At 34.9% G+C, this 24,272-nt stretch overlaps 1 protein-coding gene across 1 annotated transcript in view; it reads left to right on the top strand.

Annotated features, from left to right (window-relative positions):
* The window catches only part of LOC143151851 (neuroligin-1), a 93,939-nt gene that overhangs the window by 23,330 nt on the left and 46,337 nt on the right, over positions 1 to 24,272 (top strand). The gene's annotated exons all lie outside the window — the stretch shown is intronic.

Below are 24,272 nucleotides of genomic sequence, written 5' to 3'. Positions count from 1 at the left end.
AACGCGCACATCCTGCACTCACATTATCTTAGGAAAATCTCGCACAAATACGGGACCAATTATACGTTTCGAGATAACAACTAGATCAAACAGTTTCAGTCTCTCGTAACAACGGATAAATCCGTTGTAAAACTGCTGTAAGACCGTAGTAACAAGACAACAATCGTGACAATTATTACGAAGGTTGCTCGGCTTAGCTCGTCTAATCCTTGGGGCATCATTTGGCATCAGGAAACGTACATACAGCAGTTTCAGATCCGAAGTTGCATAGTTTAGGAGTTTCGGTCATTGGAGGATTAAGTTTTCGCGCTGTTTAAATGATTATTCCTTTGTTAAATAGCATTGAGTATTCGTTGGATATGAATATTCGTTGGGAAGTTAACGCTCTTGATGAGAGTATTATTACACATGGAGTGAAAGTATCGATCGATGTTGACTTATCTTTATTCGAAATGAACAAAATAACGGCTACCTTGTACGTAATATACAAGTATAATACATATAATATTATATACTACAATATATAAGAGTTTACCCGATTTGTAAATTATGCATATTATATTTAATCTGAACACTTTAGACTATAATCATAACTACATACCGTGATAAGAACGAATTACATTGAGTCCTCCAGTTATGCAGATTTTTAATATTTTTTGTATCGAGTAAAGGTTCCTGTTCTTTAATTTTTCTTTTCACAAAGTGCTTATCCATTTAATTTCCGTTAACGTTTGAAATTAAAATTCCGTATCAAATGTATCGTATGGAGAAAAGAGATTAGTTCTACCGGAAATTACGAATTGTACAGTGCCAGTCGTTTTACATACTTAATTTTCTTAACTCAATGTGACTGAACAAACACTAATCGACATTGTTTACATTCTTTTTACTCGTAGTTCTTTTCTTTCTCCCTACGATAAATCGTATTCATACTACTCAACTAGCGTGGTTTCAGAACGAATTAACTGGGCAAGTCGAGGGCTTGGTACATTCGTTTTCGTATTGGTAATTAGTAATTTTTGCGCGTCGACTCGAGGAGTATTTTTTTATTTGAGTTTCGACCGAGAACCGATCCCTAGAAAAGTACTCGAATGGACATGTTACACTTTCTTAGCGAATATGATCTATAGAACGAAATGTTGGAAATCTGTGTTATTGTTAAGAGACGAATGGAGAAAGTTTCCTGACTTTCGGACTTGGAGTGTTCTAAGTGAAGTCTGGAATGGGATTATCGTCTCGTGTTTTCTCAGAGGCGACTGAATGTCGCTTCGAAGGACCAGACGTCTGGCCACCGAATGTTGGAAGATATTTGCCAAAGAGACTCTCTGCAAACATTGTGTCGAATCGTGTTTCAACAAGAGTTCCGTGTCAGAAGAAATATACTTTACGCGTTTACGTCGAAAATTACGTTACACGGAGCTTCGTGAAATTTTCATGAAAATTTTTACCGGTTTGAATCAATTTTGAACGATAATAAAACCGAGCGAGAGGTGTTTGTCGATATTGGCATCAATTGAAAACTGCTCGGTGTAAAGTTATGAAATTTTACAGTTGTCTTTCGGAAGGATACGAGCAGTTTCGAGCGAACGTTCGATTAAAAAATTTCAATTATTTTCCGAGTAATTAATGAAAATGTCAAAAAACAAAACATTGTTACGAATTCACCGCTCGGCTATACATACTCGTTCGATCAACTCGGTGCCTCTCGAAAACGATTTATCGTTATCCAGGTGCAATAAATTTTACGGCAATCTGCAGTATTGCGAAATAAATTCATTTCTGCAATAGGAGTTTCCGTTTAGTAGCATTATTTCGTAACTGGTTAGAAATTATAGATAATTTCGTAAGATGTGCAAGTATTTTGATTAATTTTAAACGAAGACAGGGTCGTGTGATGTATGCATTAGCTTGGAGAAAGTAAAAGCACCATTTAAGCGGTACAGTTATTTTAAAACAGAACGGTGGTAGAAAGAGGAAATAAAGTATAGAGATTCTAATTTAGACGACACGAATGCGATTAAAGTCTCGCGTTCATTCGAATTGTTTCATATTTTCCATTTAATGTCTACTCTAACTCCGTTCGCGCGTACATCTTTTCCCGTCTACGAATTACTTTCGATCCATTGGCCGGCCCGTATGTTTCTGGACTATAATTTCGTCAATAGTGTTGCTGTCGAACGATTCAATTCCTGAACTTCAATTCTACTTGGTCGTCTTCCAATATTCCCTTCGTCCGCAGTGCCGCAGCCGGTAAGCGTGAATGGCTGGAATTGAAAGGGTTAATTCACTGTTATGATTCATGAAATCACTCTGTCATGAACTGACTACGTATTCGAGACGCTTGGCAAGAGATAATGTTGGATTCTGAAGGTACTCCGAAGTAAGACCGCATAATAGATCGCATTCAGAGCTATGCGGTGGTAAGCTGCGGTTACGGTATTAAGAGCTCGCGATGCACTCGTCATTTTCTGCTGGAGCAAATTCGCGTCTAGTATAGTTTAAAAATTGGAGAAATATGAAATCGTTACATTTTTCAAACGGTTAGAAATCCAGGGTGTTGTAAAGTTCAGATTATAATATCTAGTTTATTATGATATGCAGGGATCTCGCGTATCCAGTAGTATAGTTATTGTATATATTATATAAGAATATAAAGAACAAATGCGTATACAGTGATATGTCTTGATGTGAACGACGACAGTGTCGTGTGGTCTTTCTGACTCAGGACTTGGAACTCGACTAAAAAGAAAAGCCAAAAATGGAATACGGAGACAGTTCTTAAAACTGACACCGACATCTGGCACCCTTAAGATCATTGTTGCATTCACTTCAACACAGGGAAAATCGAGGAAGATTTTATTACACGAAATGATATTCATTGTCGCTAAAATAATGTATCACTTCGTTTGGGATCCTGCCTAGATATTTCAGCTAATGAGGATAAATTTTCCTCATTTCAAGGACGCGATCGTGCGAATTTCATAGCTCGATGTTATCGACAGGTGTGAAAACACCGTTAAAAAAACTTGGAAAGTTTCTTTTTTCATGTAAAATCGGTAAAGTATATTGTGTCTGCAATTTATCTCATGGAACATTCGGAGAGTTATTATAGATTTCAAAGGTAGTTCATGGACACTAATCCCATTGAAGTAGAATGGTTGTGGAAGATTGATAATAATTTTCATAAATTTAGTTATATTTTATGCAATAAAACCCCTAAAGTGTATTTTTCTGCAATTTGTCTCGGAGAACATTTAGCTAGTTATTATAGCTTTCAAGGGTAGTTTATGAACACTAATTCCATTGGAGGAGAACTGTCGCGAGAAATTAACAATAACTGTAATAAACTTGGTTACGTTTTGTGCAATGTTAGTGACATTGTACTGGTCCAAAACCCGGCGCTACGAATCTGGTACGTACATCTTGCTGAAATCCGTTGCTTTGTCGTATTCAAAGACATTGCTCTTATTATTCTTAGTCAAATTGTTTGGATTATGCGAAGTCTCGACGAATTCTACTCTTACGATCTTACAATTCCTAAAACGAGAGCTCTGTTATTTCTTGCCTAATTTCGACAGAATTTTTTCCTAGTTAGTGTATAACCTAGCTATTGTATAACCAATGTCTCGAAGAGTTACATTAATCCCTTGCTCTGCGATTTAAGTTTCCATAACGCGTGCAATAATTAACAGTAAGGTCGGTCACAATTCCCACTGTCCTCGTGAACGCGAAATTTTCTTTCCAAAGACATTATATAAGGGTTTCTTTCTAATATTTTCAAGAAAATATATTTGAACGTACGAATGTTGACAAGAGTCACTCGTAGTTCTTACATTTGGTTCGATTTCCTTACCACGAGTCTCACACGATATTAAAAGTAAAGGGGTTAATGGAGTTATGGAGGATGAGTGGTTTTCCTGGATTTTTCAATGTTGCATTCACCTTGCTGCAGGATGTGCCTAGGAACACTATACAGGCGCGAGGCTAGAACAATGCACGTTCACCGTATTTCCGAAAAGTTGGCTCTCGCTTTCATTGACCTGTTTCAGATATGTCCAACATGTGGGTTTACGATACTCCAATCGCTATTGAGAACAAAAAAAGCTTCAAGTGTTTCAAGTCTCGAATAAAATTAAAAAATTCTTGGCGATAATTTACTAAAAATACGAGCGTTCCGACAAATGTGTCGAACAATTTTTAACCCCATGAATCACGTCTGTAAACCCAATCATTCTATCAATCTTGAACAAATGGAAACCTCTATACTTGGTTGCTTTGCATTCAGTTATAAAAATTTTTTGATTTCGAATTTTCAGAAGAAAATAAATGTAGATGAAAATAATTTCCATGGATGTGACTATTGATTAAAGTAATTTGTTAAATTTTTTACACTTTTAACACCTTCGCGTCAGGATTATCACTCTGAAAACATTCGTCCGGTACAGATATAATACAATTATATAGAATAGACACAAGACACGAATAATTGTGGGACATTACATTTGAAATCGACAAAATAACCGAAGAAATTAAATCTCACCGCAGTTATTTCGTAAGAAATGTACTAGTATGATATAAGTTTTAGTTTACCCAAATGGATCTGACACGTGGAACTTTTTCGCCTTCTCGTCGAGACCATGACAGTCTTTTGTTTAGGTTTTAGACCCAAGTGCGTTTTGAGGATCACTCCTTATCGAACACGTATCGAGAGAGCACACGTTACGTTTCATGTTACATTTTAGACTACGTTTAATCTTGCTTTTTATGACTTTTACGTATTTATGCCATTATTATGTTTTTTTCTTAATTATTTTAATAGTCACCCTGATCAACACACACGTGCACGCTGTTCACTCATTCATCTTTGACATTTCACAATTTACATCAGTGATAATTTTATTTAAACAGTTTAATTAGTCACATGTAATTTTAAGAAATTCTAAAAGTGAGAAGCTAATAAGCCCTACTCTACTTTTTCACGGCTCTGTGTCCACCGTTGTCAGTACAATGTTTTGAATATTCCTCGAGTGGATCGATCAGTGTTGTTTGAAAGCACCTGGTAAGGTGTGCGTTAATTGTATAAAGTTGCCTCGAAACGAGTAATTAAAAGTGATAACGCGTACCGAGGAATTAACAGTTGTTTTGTGTCAGATCCGACTCGAAGCACTGTATAATCCTGGCCCAATGTACAATAATATTTTACACGTGTCACGCTTCAAATTAATCTTGCGCGACCGATGAATAAGGATTACGAAGTTGTACACGATGCGCAATGACAACAGTTTATCGAAGTTCGACGCAAATGCGCTTTAAGTAGAACTCATAAAGGGAGAAACGTGAAAATAAGTGACTGTCGAGCGAATGTGAAAGATAGATCGCTGGTGGAGATAATCTGGTTAGAGTAGAAAGTTGTCGACAATCTGTCAAGGAAAATCTCGTTTAATTTTCTATCTTCGTTTAAGAGTTAAACTTTCGTTGCTCTTAATTGGTCGAAGAGTTGGAGTTGGTGAGAACGAAATTGGGAATGGTACAGGATTGGATGTTTAAAAAATGCAAATGCTAAAAGAATTCGTGAAAGCCATGCAAGGTGCATTCAAAGAAGCGAGAAAATTTATGCAATTTGTCCCATAGAACATTTAGCTAGTATATCATAGGTTTGAAAGGTAGTTAATGAACCCTAATTCTATTGGAGAAGAACTGTTGTGAGAAATTAACAGTAACTGTAATAAATTTGGTTACGTTTTGTGCAGTGTTAGTAACATTGCATTACTACTAGTAGCTATAAATTGTAATCGGAGACGAATAAATTATACTTGAATTTTCGTTAAGGATTTACTTCCAACCTCATATTTCTAGTTGGACTCGATCGATAGAACGTTGATTGGTAAATATCGCTGTTACAACCGATGAGTCCAATCACAGAAGAAGCTCGATGAATGCAACTTTGTTGCACGAGAACTTCGTTGCCTGCAGTCTGTCGACGAGTAGAGGAGAGGGGGGCTACTTAACAACGAGTAAAGTTGGTAGGATTAATAAGTGACAAATTAATAGTGATCATGGATACTGGAGATGAGCCGTGTAAGTGGGGCTCCCTCTTACTCGATTAGTTACATCGATCGTTTCATAAACCTCGATAATTACAGGAATTTTCAACTTCGTTTGCTTTCAATTATCGAGGTTCTATCGTAGCAGAACCAGGACGAAACGCAACACGATTTCGTGTCATATACGTAATTGTGGAACATATTTATGTTTAGCTAAATGTCCTGAAAATATGCGTTTCTCTTTTTCGTAGTCATTGTTTCAATTGGAAGGACGAAATGTATCTTGGTTAGATCCGGTTCGATTGTATCAAACGTTTCTCGTTCAATGTAATAATTGACACGTGTCATGCGCCAAACTGGGCCAACTCCGGACGAGCGATTTGCGGCAGTTTGACATTGCTTTTTTTGCGTTCACAGCTCTTTAATTGCATTTTTTGTAATACGTATTCATTTCAAGTTTAACCATGAAAACAACGTGTCAAGAGAAGGAAAAATACTCCTTCTCTGTACGAGTTGTATTATTTCAGAATATCGAATACAGAAAATACTGAATACAACCCTTTACTAGTGCAAGACTTCTTAAAGGAGCATTTACTTCTATGTTTACCGATTTAAAAGAGAACGAAGAAAAAATTGATAAATTATTTTTCTACGAGTGTTAAATCTTTCGATGAATCAAGTGCAAAAATTTCAGCAAATTTGAAAGGTCAAGGTACAGTAACAAGGTTTTCCGTCACTGCAATTGTTATCAATCGTGCATACTCGCACCCATGCACTTTCTTTTTTTTTTTTGCTCTATTGTGGTACTTTTTCTTTCTAGTGCTCCGTATTTCTGGAAATATTTTTGTTTCACTCATGGAAACATCAATGCCTACTCCGACAGAATTTTAATTCTCTCCAAGCGGTAACGCAAAATGCTCGTGTGCATTGAATGCTCGAACAAATGGTCATATTTCGCCGCAGGCTGCAATCGTGGCCAAGCTGGACCTGCGTTCCTTTTCAAACAGGCGAATATGCCGCCTAGTTGCTGCTACAATTTGCGTTTCGTGTGAATTGCATCAAACAAACCTATGTTTTGCTAAAACGCGGCGACAAACTGCCGCAAACCGCTCGTTTCAACTTGTTTATATATGTCTTCGTTCCAATGAACGCAAATTTGCGGCCGAATTACCGTAAGATTTAACATCTCGTGTGAACTATTTTGTATAAATTTGTGTTGCTATAACGCGAAGACTCAAAAGTTCCAGTAGGAAACTTCCGCAAACTGTTGCAAACCGTTCGTTTGTAGTGGGAGTATAAAATTGCACGTAATATACAATAACCATTAGTTTCTAAAACTTTACAAAATGGTATTTAAGTAAAACTTTCGAAGAGAATAACGTGAATGATGGTTTCACTATTACGATTTTTGTTTTTGGAGATTGTTTTGATTAATTTACGAATAAATCTAGGAGCGACTCGTATTTAATACGATAATTCTACATCACTCATGGAACGATCGTTATAAAAGTTTCAATTTTGGAATAGCAATGTAACAGAAATTTATACACTGGTTTTATGGCTTAATTAGAGTTTTCGGTTGATCTGGAAGAAATGATGTACTAAAAGAAATATACAATTATCGTCTTGTCTGTACAAAATGTATTTAAACATAAACACGAACCATAAAGGTTCAGGTGAGTTGGATACTAAACTGTATCGGTATTTCTAGTCGGTTTTAAGGAGTATAATATTGTATGCAATGTACAATAACCATCAGATTTTAAAGTTTAACAGAATAGTATTTAGGTAAAACTTGCGACTGTTGAGCAAGCGATTTAAATCTCTGAAAGACCATTAAGGTCTGTAAAGGTAGGTGGTTATCCAGGAAATGTCAAGGATAATCACTATAGTTTGTTCAGTGAATCGAGTCATCCGTTATAAACAAACGCACGTGGCATTTTGAATCGATAATTCTCGCAGAATTTTCATTGTATTTCTGTTTACTGCTATATCGTAGAATTATGCGTTGCAAATACGAATATCAATGAAAGAGATACAAAAACCAAGAAATAAATAGAGGGTACCAACTACAATGAATCGACGTGTTTTATTTATTTTATTATGCGAATTCACCTCTTGAAATATGAACACGCATTTATGAATCAGCTTGTAAATATACATTACGAGTGATAACTCGTCACATTGTAAGGATTCCTATTACTAGTAATTTTTTTTCTTCATTTGTGTAGATAATTGTTTCGTTCAAATAATGTACAATTGAAATTTGGTATTTATTAACATTGAGAAGTTTAATTTACAAGACTGCAGATACATCCAATTGTCTACAAAAATGCACACTCCCGTTGGAGTTCCCCATATAGGGAAAGCATATTTGCATACGCTTACGCTGGAGCTAAAGGGCTAAGGTAGCTCCAAATGCTTTCACACGCCGAGGGTCTGTGACGCAACTGTTGAGACAGGTGTGTTCCGCGTTCTGAAGTGAAATTGCCCGGAAGTTGAACGACGGGGTGTGTTCGCTTAAGGCGGCAGGATGGCTTGAAATGTTAAAAAAATCGATTCTTTTTGTCTTATAGAGTGGTTCGAAGTCTTGAGAATAAAATGTGAAAGGTCCTTCAAAGAATCTATTTTCAAAGATACGAAGAGCGTAACAAATTTGTTTACGCTCGTGCTGCAACGTCTTAGCCCACGTAAAACAGGCCGTTTGGAAACTCTAAACTCGTTTTTCTCGAATAAATATTTTCAGAAACGGGGTGCAAGGTATCTTGAGATCCAGCTAACCGATTACTTTGAAATTATGCAGATACCTATACTGTAACATTTGTTAGGGAATAACGTAGCAATTTTTAAAAAATTTCAATTATTTCAGAAAATATAAATAAAAAACGTGCAAACTATTCATCCAGATTCGAGTCATTTTGATCGTTTTCGTAAAAATTAAATTGTTGAAACGTCAATCTCTAGAGCATATACTATTGTTTCTAGAAATTTCTAAATGTTTGTTGCACTTTATTCCGTTTGATTGGAATCGTGCACACCGATAGTCTTTATCGAAAAGTAACCATTAAAGTGATGACGTCGCAAACGCAAAGGAGGATCATTTTTTTTCAAAATTACCTCTGTTTTTTTACAGTTCGTATTATAGTAAATTAAATAACAAAAACCTATATCAACCAAATGTTTACTTTCGCTTTGGTGTTGCTTTATAATATGTATTAATTTTTAACGCGTCGAACCGTCCTCGCCCCTTAACACAACGCGGAGAAAACCGTGGACGTCCGAAATTTGGTAAATTAAGAGAGTCGCGACATTATACAGTCAACGACTAAATGAGCGCAGAGAATAGAACTCCGCTCCACTGTTACGAATAAACAGACGAACGTAATTGTACGAAATTTACAGTAATTACTCTAACGTAATTCCCACGTAAAATTGTTTGCAACGCGAGACCGTAATGGATGTTAAAGCACGCGTGTTTCAGCACGGATACAAACCGGATAGGAACATTTTTTCGTCCCTCCCTCGGATCGTATTTCCTCTTCGGTTAATTTTACATCGCGACGTAGAATTTTTAATTGAAATTCTTATCTACCGAGCCGCTCAGAGGAAAGGGGCCGTACCTCGAGAAATAAGTATGCAAAGCTCGTGTCGGAGCAATTTTCTTAAGCTAATGCTTTCTTTCCTCCGTTTCGCGAAAGAAGAGCGAACGGGGAATATTTTGCACACGCGCTCCGGTTAGCATCGGGACCAGAGTGCCTTGTTATTAAGTGTAAAGAGACTTTTTGTAAATTCTATGTAAATAAAGTAGTCAGAGCGGAATATTTGATGAAACTATAGCGGAAAAGTCCCGTTGCCGCTCGCCGTGCCGAAAATGTTGGAAAATTATTTAGCTATCGCGAACGGTGCCGTTTTATTAAACATTTTTTAATTCAGTCTAATTTCACCAACGAAGAGCGAAAAATTGTAGTCTTGGGTAATCGTGGATGAGAAAAGTATATGCACTGCGCGCGTAATTAATCGTTAAGTAGGTGCGCTCATGTTTGTAACATAAGTGGGCGAACGAGAGCCTGTTCGACCTCCTAAATGTTGTTTTTCAATTATGAACGAAAGCAATTTTTCTGTATGTTTGGCGTGTAAGTGGTCTATTTAATTTTCTTGAATATAATGTATCATGATTTATTATATTGTACACTTGTTCGATAAAGATGTTACCGTCTTCTAAAGAGAACAGAACTTTGTAAGGAACAATTTACTCTATCGTTGATCTTAGATAATTATAAAAATCGAACACCTGATTTTGTTCCCCAATTTGAAGTAGCAAAAGATTAATTTTTAGGGGCACACGGTGCGAGACACATTTTTATACATTTCGAAGTATTAATGTTAAAAATGGAACAAAAAATTGTTCCCAAGTTCTCGATTAGAATCAAAGTCTGTTGTAGAATGATTTAGTGTAAGTAGTTTTCACTTAAGTTCAATACACGTGGTTTTTACATTTAGAATAGAAAAATTTGGTTTTATGTCTTTGTTCGTCGACGAGATAATGTATTATAATCGAGTTCTGTTGTTTGTTCGTGTAGACGTCTGTGTAGTTGTTTTTTAATTTGTGCAATTTTCTCGATACCTGAACAAACAGATTGTGATAAACATTAAATGGTTGATCTCTTCGAAACTTGTCAGTCATTCAATTTGCTATAAAGGTTATACAGTATTATTTAATCATTTGTAGTAGCTATGTCTAAAGTTTACAGTTCACACTTACATATATATCTCTTGCACCTATATAATTTTATAATATAAAATTAATCTGTGAAAACAAGAAGGATACAATTTCATTTGTATCGCAAATACTCGTTTATATCAATTACACCAATAACAACTGCCAATAAAATTGCTTACAAAATTTTGTTTACTCCGATCGTACGCGTCAAATGACAGAAAGTTGACAATTAATGGAGGGTTTATTTTCAAAGCACAGATAAATACATAATATTAAGAGACGAATGTGTAATAATAATAATTCATGTATTTAACGTTGCATCGGTATGAGAACTACAAGCCACGAGGAGTTACATGTGCAACATTCGATATAAACTTTATATTGAATAAATGTACAAGTCGTATGTAACCAACCTCATAAATTCTAAATTGCATAGAATAATATTTAATTTCGACGTTTAGTTCGTAAGTTCTTTTAAATATTCTATAATTACGAATGAATATTCGTAATAAAATTTTCTAACGATAAGCCACGTTGACATTTTTCCGAACCGTTAAATGGCTCGCGGGATTTATGACTCCATGGTAAATATCGGTTCGAATGTTCCATTATTTCGAATAAAACAATTCATTCCCGAATAAGTGTCCAACGAATTGACGAGAATAACACCAGTGTTCTCAGTAAGCAATATATTCACGAAAATCTCCAGCGTTGCTGCCATTTTATCCATGAAATTCTCGTCAAACTTGAATCTTAATTTTATTTCTTTCCTCGGATTTTACAGACCCGTAACGCGACTTATAAAACACAGTGGGGGAGCAGCATCGGTGCTTGACTTTTATCGTTTCCAGAAGTTTCATTATTTTTCACCCCCCTCCCCTCCCCATTCGCCTACCCTTTCCGCTGCGATGCTCATCGTCGAAGAATTATAAAATTTCAGAGAACGGTAAACTTCTTTAATTTCTATTTTACTATACCATTGACAACGGTATAACGTAGTTACTCTGTTAGGGCCAACTTGTGTACACCATTATTTGAATTTGCTCTCGAGTGTAGCGCCAAGCTGGATTTGTCTTCTGCAAATACGTGTGTCAAATTTGCCGGCGTAAAATTTCTGTCCTGCGAATTTCGTGCTTAACGACTCGCGTACTATTTGACTACAGGGTCTCCCTTTCTCCCTCTCTTACTCTCTCTCTCTCTCTCACCCCTTAAAATTTCCTCTTTCGAGGGATATTCCCGCGCGTAATCTCCCTCGCGACAATGCATGCATATCCTCTTTTGCGCGTGGAATATCGTTCAACGACATCAAAGGAAACGAAGAAGATGGAAAAAAGAATGAAAGCGGACGAGAGGTCGGGCTTATCTGAAATTCGGCGAAAATTGCTGCCCTCTTCTCTCCATTTATAACGTCAGAATTGAACGTCACCGACCAAGAATGCCGCAGGTCACGGACGTGAAAGGAGACGCTAAACAGAGTGATAAGACGAAGGAGAACGAAGGAACCGTGGACTCGTCTCTCTGACGGAGGAAAAGCACGGGGGATACGTGCACAAGCGTGAGTGTGTGTGACCGCGTTGCTTCTTCAATTCCGTAGTGCATTGCAGTCGATTATTCGATTAACGAGAGAGAACCTGCAAGCACCGCGGGAGTGAGGTGGCCTCGCGTCGAATCGACTTTTTCCAACGTGGGAGACGACGGATGACGTGCAAGATTCCGAGGAAGACGGAAGAGGAGACAGAGCTGTACATTTTACGCGCAGGGAGAAAGAAAGATACTTAACAGTCACGGGTTAAGAGTAACGCGATACCACGAATATAAAGGGTATCTGGTATCACTGGCGTAAACTGTATGTGGTACCACGAGTATAAAATATATGTGGCACCTCGAGTATAAGAGGTATGTGGTACCATGAGTATAAGAAGATATGTGGTACCATGAGTATAAGAGGATATGTGGTACCATGAGTATAAGAGGGTATGTGGTACTATGAGTATAAGAGGGTATGTGGTACCACGAGTATAAAATATATGTGACACCACGAGTATAAGAGATATGTGGTACCGTGAATAAAAAGGGTATCTGGTATTATTAGTGTAAACTATATGTGGTATCACTAGCGTAAACTGTATGTGGTATCACGAGTATAAAATATATGTGGCACCTCGAGTATAAGAGGTATGTGGTATCATGAGCATAAGAGGTATGTGGTACCATGAGTATAAGAGGGTATGTGGTACCATGAGTATAAGAGGGTATGTGGTACCACGAGTATAAGAGGGTATGTGGTACCACGAGTATAAAATATATGTGACACTACGAGTATAAGAGGTATGTGGTACCGTGAAGAAAAAGGGTATTTGGTATCACTAGCGTAAACTGTATGTGGTATCAGTAGCGTAAACTGTATGTGGTATCACTAGCATAAACTGTACGAGGTATCACTAGCATAAACTGTACGAGGTACCACGAGTATAAAATATATGTGGCACCACGAGTATAAGAGCTATGTGGTATCACGTGTATAAGAGCTATGTGGTACCACGAGTATAAAGTGTATGTGGTACTGGAAGTATAAAGTGTGTGTGGTACCACGAGTATAAGAGAGTATGTGGCACTACGAGTATAAGAGGTATGTGGTACCACGAGTATAAAGTGTAGACGTTACCACGAGTATAAGAGCTATGTGGTACCACGAGTATAAAGTGTATATGGTACTGGAAGTATAAAGTGTGTGTGGTACCACGAGTATAAGAGGGTATGTGGTACCACGAGTATAAAGTGGGCGTGCTACCACAAGTATAAAGTGTAGACGTTACCACGAGTATAAGAGCTATGTGGTACCACGAGTATAAAGTGTATGTGGTACTGCAAGTATAAATTGCGTGTGGTACCGCGAGTATAAAGTATAGCTGTTAACACGATTATAAGGGGTATGTAACACCACGGGTAATGGAATTGCGAACAGAGTCGATTAATTTTTGTTTATTCATGCAGACCTTACGAAAGTCGTTTAAAACGTCCGGATTTACAACGAGACTTGCAATTCCTGTCGAATTTGATGTTCATTTTTCCCTGGGACACTTTGAAAGTAAACCTACAAAAAAGAAAAGTATCATAATACGAAAACATTTAAAACGAACTTCTTTTAGGGAGAAATACGTTTTAAGATTCTCCGACCATTTCGTAATGGTTTCACTATTATGAATTTTTGTTGGAAATATTGAATTACGAATAAACTTATTGACGGCTCATGTTTAATATAATTCTGCTTTTTCTCGCAGAACGCTCGTTATAAAGAGTTTAATTATGGAATAACAATGTAACAGAAATTTATGCACAGGTTTTATCGTTTAATTAGAGTTTTTGGTTGATCCACGAGAAATGAATATATTCAAAAAATATGCAATTATCATTTTGTTTATATAGAATGTATTTAAACACGAAGCATAAAGATATTACAGATCATAAAATTACATACTAAATTACTGATATTGGTATTTAATGAATTCATTCGATACAAATTATTTATAATATTAAAGAATTAATAAGTCGTAGGTATAAGTAACACTGCTGCCAGATGTGTATACATATAGTCAATATCTTAATTATTACTTTACTTTTATTATCATTAGTCCTTTATTCACCATTAAGTATTTTTTATACAAACGTCTCTCCAAACATTTTTCTAATTTTGTGAAAAGTACTTTTTCCAACTCACTCAACGCAAAGCTTTTCGCATTTGTAAATTATCGATAACATTACCCATGACGTTTTAAATATACTTCATCGTATTGACCGCACCTTCCGAAGTAGACTCGCAGAAAGGATCGAAACTTCGAGAAAGCAACATAAATAGTTACGTATTATAAAAAAAGTCATATTATCAATGACAGTGTACGATCATTTATTTTAATATTTATTCCGTTCGAGAGTATTACAATACTATTTCTTAATGCTAAAAGAATAGTTTGAAAGTTGGTCGCGACACGAATAACCTTTCTTCCCGTTCAATTGTGGCAAACTAATCGAGAAACTAGTGAACCGAGCCTAAAAGAAGCCATAACTTTCGTCCACGTAGAAACGAAGTTATTCGTTATTTCCATTCGCCGTGTCGTCTTCCCAGAAGATTTCTTCCTTTCTGAAAGTATGCGGCTCGATAAAATCGAGCAGACGTACGTATGTACGTGGAAGAGGTCAGGCGCTGGGAAGGATTAATTCTTCTTGAAAAGCTCTCTATCCTTTCTCTACAGTTTCTGCTTTCTATTCTCTCCCTGGGCTCCTTTTTTTGCATAATACCGTGGAAGGTAATTAAGGGAGACCAAGGTGATATACGCTTTCCTTGAGCGAATGGCCGACTCCTTTGGGATATTTTTAAATTCGAGCTGCGCTTTCTCTTCTGCTAACGACTTTAAAGTCTCTCGTTAAGACCCCGAGACGATGAACTTTCCGAACGTAAGTTTTATTCGTTCGATGGATACTAATCGTTCGTTCCACTTTCGTTCATTCTACGTACAGCGGCAAATTTTTGCACGAGCGGAATGTAAATCTCGGTGAATTAAAATTTCAAATTGTTTCGCGGATCGATAAGCTCCTTGCGCCAATAGCTAAATGAAAATTCATTTTACGAGATAGATCGTTCCAATAGTTCGTTAAATTATGAAGTCTTTGATCTAATGTCAATTAAGATGGAATGATATTTTATACGTTAATTTTGTACCATGTCTGCAGAAAGATTGAAACGAAGCTATTGAAATTCAACGTATTTTATCGATGGTTAAATAAATTACTTTTACTTGCATATCGCATTTATCATGATAGATAGAATTTTAAACATTTATCCTGTTATATAATTGGTCTTTGAAATTGGTGAAAGTTTTATTTGAAACATTTGTGTATCTGAATCAAGACAGGAACGACATAATGAATAAAAACTTGTGAAATTGAGCTCTATTTGTTCGTCTGACAGTTTGCAATGTTCCTTTGTTAATTATCCTATTTTATTATAGTTATTATTATATGTTAAATTTTGATTTTTAACTGTTTATACGTAACAATTTAGATAGATGCAAAGTACGTGCTTATTGGTAGCATATCAGTGGAGATTCTTACAAAATATGAGTATATTGACACAATAAGAAAAATGAAATATGTCAAAAATTGTAATACATTACATAAAGGGAATCAAGTATATAGAAAACTTACACAATTATAATATAGTTCACAAATGAAATTAATAACTACATAAATTTTGATAATATATTACACAGTAGGAATTAAGTATGTAAGAAATTACACAATTACTACATACTACATGAAAAAAATTAAATACGTACAAACTTACATACCAAGTTGTTCGATAAGTTCTGTCGTTCGATAAAACACATTGAACAGTGTAGTACTAAGTTGCTCAATAAGTTTTGTCGTTCGGTACTTCATACATTGAACAGTACTATTACGAGAAAATGAAAAGTGTTTGGATTAGACGAACGATTAGCATGGCCGAACGTGACCGAATGTCTCAAGTGAGAGGGACTAAGGATTAGAATGAAAGAGAATGAATGTGCGTGGTTATATAGGGTGCAAGAGGAATCTTTTTGGGGACAATTTTTGTAACAGTATGTCACGGGTAGTATGTCGTAGTATGTCGTAGTATGAGACGGTATGTCACAGTAAGAAAGAACGGTACGTAACAGTATATATGGGTAAAAAGACGTAATAAGAGAGAACAGTTGAAAAGACGCACTAAGACGAGAGACTTGTAAAAGACATAAGCAACAAAGACGATAAAGACGCGTGCCGAGGGCATCAAGAATATTAGCTTAGTCTTATACACAGTCGATCTATCTTTAGTGAAAAGAGAAACTAATTGCCAGTCTAATACTAATAATACTGTAACTTATAATGTACTTAATATACTCAAATATACACCAACACACCGCACGAGTACAATTATTTGGGGGATCAACAATTTCGGACGCTCGTCTTGGATCAAACAACATAAATATACTCCAACACACCGAACGAGTACAACAATATTTTGGAGGCTCGTACGGGGATCAACAATTATATAATTACAATCTATGAGGTTTCCTTAGTGTTTGCACTGAACCTTGACCCGAAACCGTCCAGTCGGTGTTACCTTGGTCGGTGATCCAAGGACTTGACTTTTCGAAGCCCGAGAAAGCGGTGGTGGAAAACGGATTGAAACGAGCGTTGTTCAATCTTCGTGATCTCAAGCTGCATGTACAGCTATGGCGTGTCTGAGATCTGACGTCGCGAACCGCGATAAGACGAAGCTAGGCGAGCCGAGCGTTCGGGTTAACGCAAAATACCGGATCACACGTAAATTTCTCACAGATAGGATCTCTGGCTCGCGGGGGGTCTTTGATGGAGGGTCGAGACGTGCCACGGAGATAGAAGCTATCCGTCTGTTCGTGGGTGATAGAGCGGCGTCATGTCAAAATTCGCAACAGGTGGACGTCTCGCCTCGTCTGGCGTTGCTTACAGGGACGCCGTTGTGGCTCGTTCGCGGACGATTGTGATTTCATGAATTGCGGACGTGCCAATGTATCCCACGGGAAAATAACTCGGACTCGGAGCAACGCGCTGTAATAATGTAGCGGTGAACGTGTTGGGGCAATTCCTTTCGCGGCTTCACCACGGCCTTGGCATAAATATACGTACGTCGACGAGGCCTGCTCGAATTTCAATTGGAAAATTTACAGAGAAATCTACGGAGAGTCATAGAGTTCCATGATCCACTGAGTCACGTTGTATTTGCGAACGTTTGAACTCAATCGTTCCGGATAAAAATTACCGTTACCCAAGTAACGCGTTTACTTGGTCCGGTGAAGTCTACCCGATCCTAGAAGCAATTTTTTTAAATACAAGCGATGTACAATACTTGTGTTTACGTCATAGAGTTCAAAGATTACCGAGTCACGTTGTATTAGCAAACGTTTGAACTCGATCGTTCTGGATAAACATTGTAACGCGTTTACTTGGTCCAGTGAAGTCTACCCTATCCTAGAAGGAATTTTTTTAAATACAAGCGATGTACAATACTTGTTTTTACGTGTTGGAATTTTCCGATTGTCGTATAGATTTCACTAATACATTGTAGGTGAGAAAATTACAGGTAACATTGTCCATTGACAAATGTGAAGTTTTTCTTGTTACAAAATGATGGTCGTATTATGATAAAATGGATGAAACAAGATCTTGATAGTTTTTGATTCGATCTATAATAGATTTTGACTTGATTCGAGAGAGTACTATACAATTAAGGCAAACATAAGGAAATTATTTGAATATATGATAGAGTAAGGTTGAATAAAGTAAAGGGGAAGGGAAGTGGCCTTATAATAATGACGTATACATTTTTATGCATTGACATAGTTGCTGTTGAGAAGTTCCTTATCGAATACAGCCATCTAAAGAATGTATAATAGTATTTTGTTACATATTTACAAGTATCATAATATTTGTATAATGAGTCATTTACGAGGTAGACTGTTGAGAAATAGTGGCTGTTGAAAAGTTCCTTATCGAATATGGCCATACAAAGAATGTGTAATAGTATTTTGTTGCATATTTACAAGTATCATAATATTTGTATAATGAGTCATTTAGAAGGTAGACAAAAGCTAACGCTATAATGTTATTAACTCTAGACCAATGTTTAGCGACTGAGGTCTGTCAGAGATCTCTAGGGTTAAAATTCTCTTTAGGGGTTGACAATAAATTCACTTACTATATTTATCGGTTTTAGTGATCATATGGTTTCAACCCTATTTTGAATCCTCTTCAGCGATACAAATTAAAATTTTAGCTTGTACAGAGCTTTTTTGTGTTAAATTATTTTCCAATGAATACCAGAAATGGTTATTTTAGAATATTGTCTGTTAAAAATTGTAATGAAAATTTTAACCTTTATCATCGAAGAGGACTTAAAGTATGATTCAAAACATTATGATTGCTAATATCATTAAATAAAGTGATTGTCCAAAAAGAATTTAATTTTTGTCCACAAACGAAAAGCATAAAGATTTATTTTTGAACACGATGTTTATCAAATGTGAGAGTTTCTTAAGATGATTATTCGAAAAATGCTAGTTTTGATACTTGTTAGAAAAACAAAATTTTACATGAAATATATTTTTAGATCTTAAGAAATCAGGAATCAATGGTCGTTTAATCAACGTGTGACGGAAAAGTTGTAATAAACAAGCTTAAAATTTGTAGTAAAACTGTCATAGAGAGTATAACTCACCTGATTAATGTGTCTCATTTTTGTCTTCTTAGTACGACAAAATTTACGAAGTAATTAATTAGAAAATTATTTAGGTAGACAATGAAAGGTCTTGCAAAACGGAGAAATAAGGTGAGCAACAATTAGTAATCCATTTTCCAAGAGACATTGTTCGCAATGATGGAAAAGAATTGTTTTAAATACTCTTCTGAAAAATATGATTGTTGCAGTACACGTATGCTTGTTCTTTACTACAACTAGAAATGTTAAGGAAAAATATTGTACGATTGAAGTGAACATAGAAGATACATGTGTACATATTTAAACAAAATTTTATATATATCTTCTATGTTTATGATCATTGTACACAATCAGGTAATATATTTTAATTTCAAATATTTTATAATCTACCAAGTTTTATAATTTAGACTCTTGAAGAGGGCCACAAATATGTACGAAACGTTGGGTATTTCTGTTTAATTTATTTATATAACCGCGTTTGCTCGGAAAATTCCAAATAATAATTTCTATTCACAAAAATTTTATCAACGAATAAATAATCTGGCAAAATTGTTGAAACAGCTAGGAATGTCCACACGGAGTAGTTTGTCGTTTTGTTAGACCCTTTATAAACTTTCTGAACGATTTTCTGATTAATCACTTCGAAGAGAAACCGTCGTACGAAGAAGTTGAAAATGGTACACATTAATCAGGTGAGTCGTACTTGTTACGATATTTCAAACCTTCGGTTCGTATATTATAACTTTCTCTTGGAACGTATAGATGCATGATAAAAAGGAATGTTTTCCAAGAGTTTTAAAAATGACCATTTTTCTACATTATTCTTGCGCGGTATCGATATTTCAAGTTTCCAAAATTTTCAAGGGTTACTTTATCCAAAGAATAGGTCGAAACATTGCGCGTTGGAGAAACTCGTTGAAAAATTTCAAAATGGAGTGTTCAGCAAACGAGAATATTATTCTTGGAGTTGCAGAACGTGAGAGGTTAGCTGGATTTTATTCCAGCTGACAAATGTAGGTATACCTGGCGCTCCAGATGCACTATGTTATATTTCCTACGATTTGTGCACGCAGCATGTGCAACAATATACTCAATACGCAAATGTATACATTGCTGAATAATAGTCTTCTTGCACCATCCATTTATAAATTGGAAAAGCGGGACAATATTTGGTTGCTTGTGATCTGTTGCAGGGACGCAGAACCGTATACGTTATTTGCAATTGCACCTGAGTGCTTCGCTGGCTTTTAAGTTAATTGCTGGCCTGTATTTTCTACATTAAAGTTGTTGGTATACTTTTACGCGTACAGTTATTAAGGACTGTGTGAAAAGCCATCACGCGATAAAACATTCCTCTTGTGTTTCACTAATTTCTGACGTTTATTGTATTTTGTTTTTTACATCCTTATATTTATACCCCGCACTGAAATATACAAGTTTCGTACTCAATATTTGTAATAAGATACGAAGAACACGTTACAAGTATTTGTATAAATATGTCATATTTATTAATTAATAATTTATGTACATAATGATTCACTGTACAAATTATGGATTAGCTAGGTAGACTTTAAATAGAATATCACATAGATTGTAGACAATTGTTGAATGTTAATGTTAGATTTTGTATTAAATGTCAATAATTTAATCGACCTAGTTTAGAGTATATAAAAGATTTTTCTGTATGCCACTGCGAAAATAAAAGTGTCGCGAACCTTATATAATACATATATACAATGATTATACATATAAGATTTTATATTGAACTTTATTAATAGTCCTTTGTTACACGCCTTATATAATATATCAAATTGTTTTGTTAAGTATCAAGCTTCTTTGTGCACGGTGCTTCAGTAATCGTAGTGAACTTAAGAAGGGAGTAAATCTTCATACAAAAATAAATCGAATATTTAGAATAAAATGTTTGTTATACGATCTTCAAGAGAAACAACTTTGAAAATCTATCGAGTATAAGTACAATTGACTGCAAATCTCGATGTAACGAATTTCAATATAGACTATATTTGAATAAGATAATTGGTGATAACATTAAGACAGTTTCCGTCTAAGATTAATTTCATTTATAATTCATTAAGTGCACTCATATTTGTCAAATTTTCAAAATTATTTTTCTTGAATATTGTACAAAAAAATGTTTATTTTATATTTGTGATTCATTTTTGCAAGAAGAATCACTTCCTTTCTGAACGTACTATGATTACTACGGCATAACGTATAAGAATATTTACTTTGTAAAAGAATCGCAGAGAAATATACCTAACGCCAGTAGTATGATGCTAGTGTAGTCAGACATGGAAAGAACGATCGAAGATTTAAAATATCGCCTGGAATTAGCATGTATCAGAGAATTTTAATAACTGCTAGTATAGTTAGTATAAAGCTAGTAGAGTTAGTATAAAAATATATGTTGAATTACAGTTATGTCTGTCCGAAATTGTTAATTCTAAATTATTACTATTTAGTACTTGTGTAAATATTCGGTAATTTATTCAATAGAGTTCTATGATGTCTCGTATACGTGAGTGGAGATATATTTAAAATTGGTTTATTTTAATATTTGGGCGTGAAAAGATAAATATTTTTCGATATCGATAAATATGGATGTTGTTGAGAAAATTCGTAAACATCTATGAATATTAATATTACTTATGAATATTAATATTTAGAATAATCGACACAAGTGAACAATACGTGTACAAACTCATGGATGTGTAATTTAAAAATGGCCGCCATTTTCGTTTTTAGAAATAATACAAAGAATTTTCGTTTATAGAATAAATTTTGAAAACAATAAATAATAATAAGAATTTTGATTATCCAGACTAAACAATAGTTTTGGAAGGATTAGGAATTATATTGTTTGCGACAGTTTCGTTGCTGAATTTCAAAGTTCTCTAATCTTCTTTTCTTGCAGTTAATTGACTTATATTTAACGAGCTCTTAGGTTATTCAAATGTCACAAGATATTTGAATTTACAGGATAGACCATTTAAATGGGAACGTTTAAATATCTCTGTCACTTATAGTTTTATGAAAAAACTCTTCAGGACAAAGTTGCACAGTTTAAAGGGACACGTGTAATGGTAGCATTATTATTCTTCCACCATATTTTTAGGAGCATTTAAGGTTATTGATATTTTTTTAAATGGTACTCTACATTTTTTTTCGATATGCTTGTTCACTATAAAAAAATAAATATTGTCGAATAAGTTTTTTCGTTTTTCCATTGTAAAAAAATACTATGGTACTTCAACTATGAACAACTGTTAATATACGAATGAGTAACTTCACACATGTTTGTTAAACAGTAGTACCATCTTTAGAAAAATGAAACGACGAACCTAATAGCTCCATTTCTTATCGAACGACAAAATTTATCGAGCAATCTATTATATAATGCTCAGCTATGTATCGTTATACATTTTAACAATTTTTATTTTTGAATATTTTGTTGAATATTCAATGAGGCACAGTTACGTTATTATTGGTTGCATAATTATTAGAGAGTTTTACTTTCCGAATCTTCGAAGAATACGATTAACATTAAGAAGAATGATTGAATTAACAATGTGATATTGTTCTAATTAATTTAGTTGGAAAAATAAGAACTTATATCATGAAAACATCCAATGTTTGTAGATTTCTTTTTACGACAGTTGTACATTCTTTCATCTTGTGAAATTAATTAATTTGTTTGTTTGTAACATTCGTTTACGCTTTGAAGACGAATGCAAATAAAGATTAACGAACTATTGTTCATTTATACATTTCCATGTTGTTAATTTCGGTATTAAAGATCTGCGTACAAACACAAAATATAATTCACAATAAATATGCCCTTTATATAGGGTGTCTTACTAATCGTGGTACATTAGGAAAGAGGATGATTTTGTGTGGAAGAATATATAAAAAATGTGGAATAAAATTTTTTTATTCGAGGCTTTATTGTTACAGAGAAAATTGACTTTGAATATTTTCATGATGCACGCGCACTTAACCAATTGTTAACTCTGAAATTTAGCAACGAAACTGTTGCAAACAATATAATTCCTAATCTATTATTATTATTCCTCTAGTTGCGATAGGGTGGATTTCGATACAGGCCACATGTTGTTTACAAAGGTCATTAATATCGTACGTAATATCGATTTCTTTTTCCCCATGACGAAATTCGTAATTGTACGACGATCGAAAAGAATCATGTTTGATAAAGTTCGTTCACTGTACGTACAAGCGAACTGCAGATGCATTATTGTGCATTCTCGATTACCATATTCATTCTATTGCAACTGGTTCGTAGAAACTGATAGTTGAAATCAAAAAGTGGTACGACAACGAATCGTAACATTGCATCACGAGCACGCGAAGTCGTGTCGATACAATTTTATACGAATGGAAAAATAAATAGTGGTTTGAATCGAGATCCGTTCGACGACGATACAGTTACATCGGTACACGTGTACGTGGAATACATCGAGAGTCGATTTTCTCGAAAATAAAGCTTCGTACGAGAACATCTTATTCCACATTTTCGACTTACTTTTTCACGTAAAACAATTCTTTCTGATTGCTACGCGATTATTGGGACACTTCGTATATCAGTTACACAGTACATTGTGCGATAAATATTTCTAATAAATGTTAATGGTACGTGTATTAAGAAGGAAATTTAATTACGTTGCGAGTCGTGTGTTATAATAAATTTGTTTTTCCTTACCATTAAAATAATTTTACTTTATTTTATAATAAATACAAACTTCTAGCTTCATCTTATGGAGCGTTAAACAAATTCTAAGATCTCTTCAGTATTTTAAATCAATAATTAACAATTGATATTTGGCGGGCAAGAAAATATCTAACGAGGCAATAAATCGGTTAAGAAATTAATTTAAGTTTCTTCATTTGGTACGTTTGATAAAAAATAAGGTCAGACTAAACAATTATATATTTTTACCTGTCGAATAATAAATATTGTAAAAATTCATAACTTCACTTCCTATGTAAACAGTACGTATCACTCAAAATCAAAAGACTATTGAATACAACATTTATAGAGTATTATAATAAATATAATCCAATCCAGTATAGTTTATTTTGCAATAAACGATTTCAAATCAGGTTTCTCTTAATTCTCCAACAAAGATTTTTCATATCTAGAAATATATAAATAATAATTGTACAAGAATGATCAACCGGTCGAAATTGATGGAACGAT

Source organism: Ptiloglossa arizonensis, chromosome 10, assembly GCF_051014685.1.
Source record: "Ptiloglossa arizonensis isolate GNS036 chromosome 10, iyPtiAriz1_principal, whole genome shotgun sequence".
NCBI lineage: Eukaryota > Metazoa > Arthropoda > Insecta > Hymenoptera > Colletidae > Ptiloglossa > Ptiloglossa arizonensis.
This window is presented reverse-complemented; position numbering and strand designations above follow the sequence as displayed.